Source organism: Theropithecus gelada, unplaced genomic scaffold (assembly GCF_003255815.1).
Source record: "Theropithecus gelada isolate Dixy unplaced genomic scaffold, Tgel_1.0 HiC_scaffold_687, whole genome shotgun sequence".
In the NCBI taxonomy this organism is placed as follows: Eukaryota; Metazoa; Chordata; class Mammalia; order Primates; family Cercopithecidae; genus Theropithecus; species Theropithecus gelada.
The window spans coordinates 1-8,660 of NW_020263551.1; the positions used below are offsets into that span (position 1 = coordinate 1).

The 8,660-nt window shown below is 58.9% G+C and overlaps 1 long non-coding RNA gene and 1 pseudogene across 1 annotated transcript; one reads left to right on the forward strand and one right to left on the reverse strand.

The window, feature by feature from the left end:
• The first annotated feature begins 1,438 nt into the window (after positions 1-1,438).
• Positions 1,439-4,613, forward strand: LOC112617954 (annotated as a pseudogene).
• Positions 4,614-5,208: 595 nt separating this feature from the next.
• Positions 5,209-8,660, reverse strand: LOC112617955. The gene is made up of 3 exons (XR_003117994.1): positions 8,618-8,660; positions 6,134-6,608; positions 5,209-5,218 (listed from the first exon to the last, which is right to left on the reverse strand). It is a non-coding gene; the product is annotated as an uncharacterized LOC112617955 (long non-coding RNA).

Below are 8,660 nucleotides of genomic sequence, written 5' to 3' on the forward strand. Positions count from 1 at the left end.
CCACCAAGCCCTACTGAATCTCTGAAGTGGAGCCCAAGAATCTGCATTGCAGTCAGTTTCCTGGGAGGGCATCATGGGTCCTGAACTTTGGGGATTGCTGGCCATGGAGACAGGTGGCTGCTCTTCAGATCCACATATTCCCCGCTATTTTCTCAGAGCCCAGACCAGGACTAGGAGGGTCTGTCAAGGGCTTCTACCCACCCAGGAACCCCACAGAGCAGCCACGGGCCCTCCAGCAGGCTCACTCCAGCAGGACTTGCCCTGTGACCTCAGGCCAGTCCTTGCCCGCTCAGCCTTACTCTCCCACACTACTTATTTCGGAGACCCTTCTGGTCTGCATGTCTGGAGCTTGAGGCTGACAGTGAGCCAGCAGATCTGGCATCAGGAAGGCCTTGCGGAAGGAGGCAGTGTTTGGGCCGGACTCTGAAGAGCACAGGCCATCGGTAGCAGAGAATGGGGAGTGGTATTCCAGGCAGGAGGAACATTCCGGGGAAAGGCATAGAACAGGAATGTGAGTTTGGGGGTGGTTTAGCCTCTTGTGACTGGCCCATCAGGTGAGTGAGCCCATGTGGCCTTTGGGGCATGAGCTCCATAGGGCCTGGGCTGAAGGAGGCTGTGCCTCCCCGAGGGGTGGGGGCAGGGCTCCCTCTGACGGTCCTGGGTGGTAATAACAGGGGCTGGGGAGGCACTGCCTGCAAACCAGCCACAGACCTGAGCAGATCCTCAGCAGGGGGGCCTGTGTGTGTGTGTGTGTGTGTGTGTGCACGCGCGCGCACACGAGCATATGTACATGTGTGACTGCGTCAGCGTATGATGAACTTGTGTGTCTGTGTCACTGAGTCTGGGGATATGTGATTATGCACCTCCCCGGGGGAGTGCATCTCAAGCTGTGTGACTGACCCCCTGTAACCGTGTGTGGGGTGGGTATTAACATGTGACCAGCAGCCAGGGGCAACCCAATGAAACCCCATCTCTACACAAAAAATTTAAAATTAGCTGGGCATGGAAGCATGTGCCTGTGGTCACAGCTACTTGGGAGACTGAGGTGGGAGGATCCCTTGAGTCTAGGAGGTTGAGGCTGCAGAGAGCCATGATTGCGCCACTGCACTCCAGCCTGGGTGAGAGTGAGACTGTCAAAAAACAAAAAATGTGACCAGCTGCATGTCTAGCTGCTGTGTGTGTGAACCCACATGTGTGTTTGTGTGTGTAAATGAGCAGTGGTATCTGGAGGAATAAGTGGGGCAAGATCAAGCCTGTTCTGGCTGCTTAGGGCCACAATGGCCCCTCAGAGACTGCCTCTGTGGCCCCCTGTGAGTCCTCATGACCTCTGTTAACCAGGCATCCCAGGAGGCAGTGCCGCTGGCAGACATTGTATTCTCAGTGAAGAAGCCACCGAGTGCCGGCTACCTGGTGATGGTGTCTCGTGGCGTCTTGGCAGATGAGCCACCCAGCCTGGACCCCGTGCAGAGCTTCTCCCAGGAGGCAGTGGATGTGGGCAGAGTCCTGTACCTGCACTCCCGCCCTGAGGCCTGGAGCGATGCCTTCTCACTGGATGTGCCCTTGGGCCTGGGTGCTCCCCTCAAGGGTGTCCGCGTGGAGCTAGAGGTGCTGCCTGCTGCCATCCCACTGGAGATGCAAAACTTCAGTGACCCCGAGGGTGGCAGCCTCACCCTGGCCCCTCCACTGCTCTGTGTCACCGGGCCCTACTTCCCCACTCTCCTCGCCCTCGGCCTGGCATGGGGCCCTGCAGAAGGAGGACGGACCTCAAGCCAGGACCCTCAGCGCCTTCTCCTGGAGAGAGGTACAGCTGTGAGAGAGGCCCAGGGACTGCAGCCCAGCTCTGGGGGCAGAATGGAGGGAGCCCTGGGGACTCGCAGTGTGGGGGTTATACACAGAGAGGAGATGGGGAGTCACATTTCAGAAGCACCTGTGCTTTAAATACTGTATCTCCTTTCTTCCTCACAGCTCCTCTGGGAGCCAGAACTTATGGTCCCCATTTTCCACCAATGGAAGCTGAAGCCCTAAAAGAGTCAGTCTCCTCCTGCACCCAAAGGCAGGACATGAAGGGTACTGCTGGGGCCTGACTAGCCCTGGGCCTGCCCGTAGGTGGAAGAGCAGCTGATCCGCTACGTGCGCGACGGGAGCGAGACACTGACAGACAGTTTTGTCCTGATGACTGACACCTCCGAGATGGGCTGCCAGAGCCATCCTGTGGCCTTCACTGTCACCGTCCTGCCTGTCAATGACCAACCCCCCGTCCTCACTACAAACACAGGCCTGCAGGTGAGAGTATTCCTGGCACCATCCCCCATGTCTGCTTCGAGAAAGAGGCCAGCGTCCCCTACTTCTCAGCACAGAGCTCCCCGTCTTTGAGCCTCAGTTACCTCCTCTGCAAAATGGGGACGCTGCTGCATGCCTCACGGGGTTGTTGGAAGGAGAGTTGTGAGATTGTGCTGAAATGGAACACAGGTGGGAGGTTTTGTTATGGACGCTTGCAGGTAAGGTAGGCAGACTTCTGAGCAGCCACAGGTAGCTCTGCTGTTCCTTCTCCTGTGGCTCAGGACCAGAACTCCTGACAGAATCACTTACAAGCCCGTAAGGGCAGGTGTCAGGGCAGGAGCCAATAAGCTTCCCACCTTCACCCCAGCAAGTGAAGGCCACGGCTTGGCTCCCCAAACTCCTGCCCCTTGTGCCACAGCAGAGCAGGGCCCCCGTTTGGCAGGAACCCAGGGCCCAGACATGGGGTGGAACTTCTCCATGCTTGTGAAAGTAGTTCTGGTAGAATAGAAAGGGCATGGCTTCACTAAGCCCACATGGCAGGGCTTTGAATGCCGGCTTCTGGGGTGCGTCCTCTGCGGTCAGCGAGAGTCACTGAAGGTTCCACAGCAGAGTTGACTTGGGCTGTCTCTGACATGGGGCGCTGAGGAGGGCTTTGGTGGTCTAGGATGTGCCCATAGGGGGTGGCCTCATGGTGCGGAGGTCACAGGAGAGTGGAACAGTGCTCTGGAACCACAGGCCAGGACAGCTGTGTGGCAGCGCGGCCACCAGGTGGTGCCATCCACCTGTGTTTGCTCCGGGAGCCCTGCAATGGGGCCCTGCTCCCCACATTATGGCCCCTCCTGCCAAGGCTCAGCCTGAGGGCTCCCTGGGGCCGGGGCAGGGAGCCCAGGAATGTCAGAAGGCTCTGTTTCCCGGGCATGTGAGTCCCACTGCAACTCTGCCTGCAAGTAATTGACCCACCAAGACTGGTACCAGGACCTCAGGAACAGGCGCCTGCTCTGCTTGCAAGTGGGAGACCTGAAAAAGGGTCCCCTTCACCCAACATGACGAGGGCCCGTAACTGCTCTGGAAGCACCTGGGCCCATCGCAGCGCTGATTCTGTGCTGCAGAACATGCCAACCATCAGCCCCCCACTCTCCGCGCCACCCACCCCTCCCTCAGCCGGAGGGAGGGCCCGTTTCTAAAATCACCATTCCCACCTGTGCCCCGCCCTGGCCAGGCACACACGGAGGCTCTGAAAGGAGACCCCTGCCCCACCAGTGAGACAGATTAGGGAGCCCTGTTGGTCGGCGTTGGGGATTTCTGGGGGTGAGAACTTGGTGAGGGTAAGAACAGGGGCCTTCCTGGGTAGGGGACACAAGCTGGCCTTGAGGGACACGCAGGACTAGGGCAGATGGAGAGCAAGGAGGCTGGGCCTGGAGGGTGACCTTCCCTGGGGCCTTCCCTGGGGTGACAGGGAAGGTGAATGTGGGGAGGGCCCTTTGTGCAGGGGAGCCAGAGCAGTGCCAGCCTCGATGCCACCTGAGGGCCTGAGCCGCAGCAGAGTTGGAACCCTGGTGGCAGCCCAGAGCCGGGGAGGAAGGGGTGGGTGAGCAGGGCAAGGCAGAACCTTCACAGGCCTGTGTTCCCAGATGTGGGAGGGGGCCACTGCGCCCATCCCTGCGGAGGCCCTAAGGAGCATGGACAGTTACTCTGGGCCCCTGAGCATCTGGTTTACACCATTGAGCAGCCCAGCAAAGGGCGGGTAGTGCTGTGGGCAGCGCCAGGCACCAAGGTGCACAGCTTCACGCAGGCCCAGCTGGACGGCAGGCTCGTGCTGTTCTCACACAGAGGTGGGTGCTGAGGGCTGGGCCCTGGGTTCCTGCTGCTTGCAGGGGTGCCCTGAGATGAGGAGCCAGCTCAGGCCAGCCGGACCCAATGACTGTCCTCAGGAGCCCTGGATGGAGGCATCCACTTCAGCTTCTCTGACGACAAGCACACTTCCTCTGGACACTTCTTCCGAGTGATGGCCCAGAAGCAAGTGCTCCTCTCGCTAGAGGGCAGCTGGACACTGACTGTCTGCCCAGGTGGGTGTGCTGATTGTGGGCATTCCGGGGTGTGCCGGGAGCTGGGGCAGAGCTGAGGGTGGTGCGCCAGGGTCACGCTGCCTCTCTGCAGACACAGGCCTGGGCCTGGATCTCAAAGGGTGATGGCCCCTTTTGCCTCTGGCAGGGTCCGTCCAGCCACTCAGCAGCCAGAGCCTCAGAGCCAGCTCCAGCGCAGGCACCGACCCCCAGCTCCTGCTCTACAGTGTGGTCCTGGGCCCCCAGCTAGGCCAGCTGTTCCATGCCTAGCAGGACAGCACAGGGGAGGCCCTGGTGAACTTCATTCAGGCAGAGGTAAGGTCCCCACTCTGCAGCCACCACTCAGACACCCCCAGCCTCAAATGGCCACTGTGCCATGGACATCACGTGGACATGGGTGCAGGCTCCAGCATCACTAGCAGCAGACGCTCCCGGTCCTGCCATGGTCCAGGCCCAGGCTCCTCCAGGAGCCACCAGGCTGGCAGGGCAAGTTCATGTTCCCAGAAGGAGGGAGAAGGATGCAGAAAGTCAGGGATACAGGGCCCTAGAGCAGGGCTGGGGTTTTGGAGTGTGTCTTCCAGAAGGAAGCTACAGCCGGACCCAAGGATCCCGAGAGGGGGCACCATGTGGGGGCACTAGTGGCACCCCAGTAGCTTGGTCCAGAGGGGCAGTGCTTGGTCGAGAGGGATGGAGTTGGAGGTGAAGCAGCTGCTGGGTCTGTGGGCAGAGGCGTGAGCCTGGGGCTCGGGTCAGGTGCCAGCCAGAGGCAGAGTGGATCCTAGGGGCAGATGAGCTGATGAAAGGCAGCTGAGTCGGCCAAGAGGGTGAAGCCACGGTTCATCCATCTTGGTGGCTTCAGAGACCACCAGGAAGAACTAGAGCTCTCAGCCATGGGTAGCAGCAGACTGTCTGTGATAACTGTGCCATGGGGGCCAGCCCAGTCATCGCTTAAATGAACACCTCTCCCTGAAGGCAGAACGGGAGTTGTTCCATAGCAGGGCAGAGTGGCGCAGACTCTTCCGTGGGCCGTCCTGGGCAGGTGGTGCACCTGATGCTCCCGCCAGGAGGCTGCGTGGGCATCTGGATCCAGCACATGATCACAGTGAGTTCTGGGTAGGGAGCGGTCTTGTGGGGGGCAGAGCTGACTCTGTCACTCAGGAGCCATGGCACGCGGTACTGCCCCAAGTACCTCCAGAGGGGTCTGGCTCGCTGGTCCCCCTGCCAGCCCTTGAAAATGGCACAGCCCACCCCAGCCCCCTTTCCAAGCTCCCTTGCTTGGGCAGGGACCTCCTGAGCCTGGCACTCTCCCTCCTGAGAGGCGCAGATGGTATTCAGCAAGTGCAAAGCCGAGGTTTCTTGGGCCTCTCACATCAACACCTCCCAGGCCAGGTTCTGTATTTCCCTGGAGCCCCACTCCTGCTATGGCCCCCTCCCCACAATGAGATATTCATCAGGCTGGTGTCTACAGCTGCTGCATACCCTCGGTTGCTGGGAGCCTTTGTCAAGAATGCACAGGAATGGGGAGGGCACGGGACCCGGCCATCAGCAACCCTCGCGCACTCTATAGTCCCACATTACTCAGAGCTTCCCCGTGCCCCAGCAGTATGAAGGACTAGACTGAATGGGCACCAGGGTTACCAGGCTGGCAGTGCCACCCAGGAAAGCAGGGAAGAGGCTATGTGGGCTACCTGGCCCACTCAGGGAGGAGGGCAGGACTGGGGATTGTCTTGACAGCAGCCCTGTCCCACAACACTGAACTGGGCAGGGAAGGGGTCATGTGTCCCCCCAACATGGGACTGGATTCCAGAGCATCAGACCGGGCTGCCAGAACCGGCCCTCTCCTTCCAAGGCACTGGGACCCTGGATGCCGGAGCCACGTGTGGCTGAGGGCTGGCGGAGCCTGCCCCCCAGGGAGCACTGAGTCCTGGAGGTGGTTGTTTTTGGGGAGGGGGCTATGGGGCTCGTCCCACCTACCCCCTTCTTTCCAGCACTTACATGGAACTTCCCTCTATTTTCACTCTTGGCGGCTGCCCCACACATTGCATTCCTCCTCCTTCTCGCTGTCCTCCATCCTCCATTCCCTCCAACTCCTCTCCCAGCCCCTGGGGAGCCTACCTCAGGTCAGAGAGCCTGAACCCTGAGATACGCTGGGTGTGTGGATTTCCTTCAGCTACTCTGATGTCCCCACTTCCAAGTCCTGACTCCTTTGAGCCATCCCAGGGGGTGTCCAGTCACTGGACCACAGGAGCAGAGACCAGGCTGTGACTGTGTGACCATCAAGGTTTGTGATGTGTGTGACACATCACATGAGTGTGAGAGTGTGAGAATGGCACCAAGCCTGGGCTAGGACAGAAGCAGCTGGGGAAGGAGGCTGGGGGCCATGAGCAATCTGATTTTTTATCCACCCCCTTACCACCCTACCCAGTCTAAACCAATGTGGTAGGGGTGGCTGCACGGGAAGGGATAGGAGTGTCTGAAGCCTACTTCACTCCCAAAGATTTCTAAGGAAAAGCATTCTGCATCCTCTGGCTTGGTCTTGTTGACCCATGGCCCTCTTTTAAGGACATTCACTCTGATTCCCAGTGTGCCCTGTTTCCACTGGCCACGTTCTCTAAGGAAAACAATAGCATCTGTTTTTGTTTCCAAATGGCTGGAGAGTGGGCTGTGGGTCCAGCTCCCATAAACCAAAATGAGGCAGGGATTCGGGCTTGCCCTAGGATGTGGTAATGACCAACGGAGATGGGTAGAGGCAAGCAGCATGGTATTGGGCAAGACTGGGAGTCCAGAGATGCTGCTTCACCCTGGAACTTCAGGCAAGTCCCTTTCCCTTCCAGAGCCTCAGCATCCTTTCTATCAAATGATTTCTTTCTGCCTTTCTCCCAGGGTGGCTGTGGGGATTAAGGGAGACAGTGGTCATAGGGATGCTGTGTTAACTGCAGATGCGGCTGTAGGAGCACTTTGCTAACTACCAACGTGGGTTCAGACTCTTCAGGGTGTTTGGTACCCAGGTCTGTGGTGAGGTGTGACATATGGGATGTAAGGTTTGATGCCTGCTCCAACTCTTGTCTTACTAACGCAAGCAAAACATTTGGCAAGTCATGACCCTGCCTTGGGGAAAAGGGCAGTCTGGGAGAGAGCTTCTTCAAGGCAGCCTGGCTTGAATGCAGTCTGGGGCATGACTGAGATAGGCTTATGTGATGAGGAATTGGAGGGTATCTGGGTAAAGAGCTGCAGTGTGGACAGAGGTTTAGTGTGGGACTCACTGAGGACAGCCACTGGCCAAAGCAGGGAACAGAGACAGAATGAGAAAGAGCTCTGTGGGGAGGGTGGGGCATAGGGTGGAGAACTTCAAAGTCCGAAGAGTATCACTTGTTGGGGCTCAATACTGTAGGCAGTAGGGAGCCATGGAAGGCTCTTAGGTAGAGAAATGGCAGCTGAACATTAGCGAGCAAGCGCTGTCTCCCTGAGCAGCATGGATGGTCCTCTGAGCATGCCAGCATGAGTGTGCAGGGAGCTGGTGCAAATGCCTCTGTGTGTGGGTGAGCTTCTGTGTTGTGACTTTGCCCATGTGTGTGCTTCAGTGTGCCGAGTGGCTGCATGCCCCAGATCTGTGCTGCATGTGCCAGCCAGTGAGGGTGCTGGGCACTGGGAGGTGGCAGGGAAGGAGGCGTATGCGTGTTGTGGGCATGTGTGTTAGTGTGTGCATGCCGGCAGTGGGGCCTCATAGCATGTGTGTGCGCACCCCGGCATGTGCGTGTGTGTGTCCCCCAACCCCAGGCCTGCCCCACCCATGCATGTGAGCTGCCATGTTGATTTGATGCTCTTTCAGAATCACTATCAGTGGCCCCTGAGGAGCATCAGCCATGGTAGGTACATGCCTCGCCGCCTGCTGCATGAATGGTGTTCCCGCCCCACTGCACCAGCTCCACACGGGGGCACACCTGGGACCTCAGATCCAGGCTCCCCGCCCCTCCTTTCTGGAGCTGCAGATTTGCTCTTTCCTCTTTCTGTCCTCGTGCTGTGGCTCCCTCACCTCCCTTCCCTGTGAGCCATGGGACTCAGCACCACTGCCCCTGGCCTCCATGGCTGAGCCTGGGGGCTCTTGGAACAGGCTCCATGCCCAAGCTGGCAGACATGGGTGCTCTCTGGAGCCATCAGAGAGGGCATAAAGCTCATGGTTTATGGTGTAGGGGCTGGGAGCTTGGAGGACGTTGTGTGGGGCTGGACTCTGAGGAGGCCAGAGGTCTAGGAACGTCATCCTGGGCACGCCATACCTGTCATGCAGTCTGAGTCATGCTGCCAGGGCAGGGCATCCAG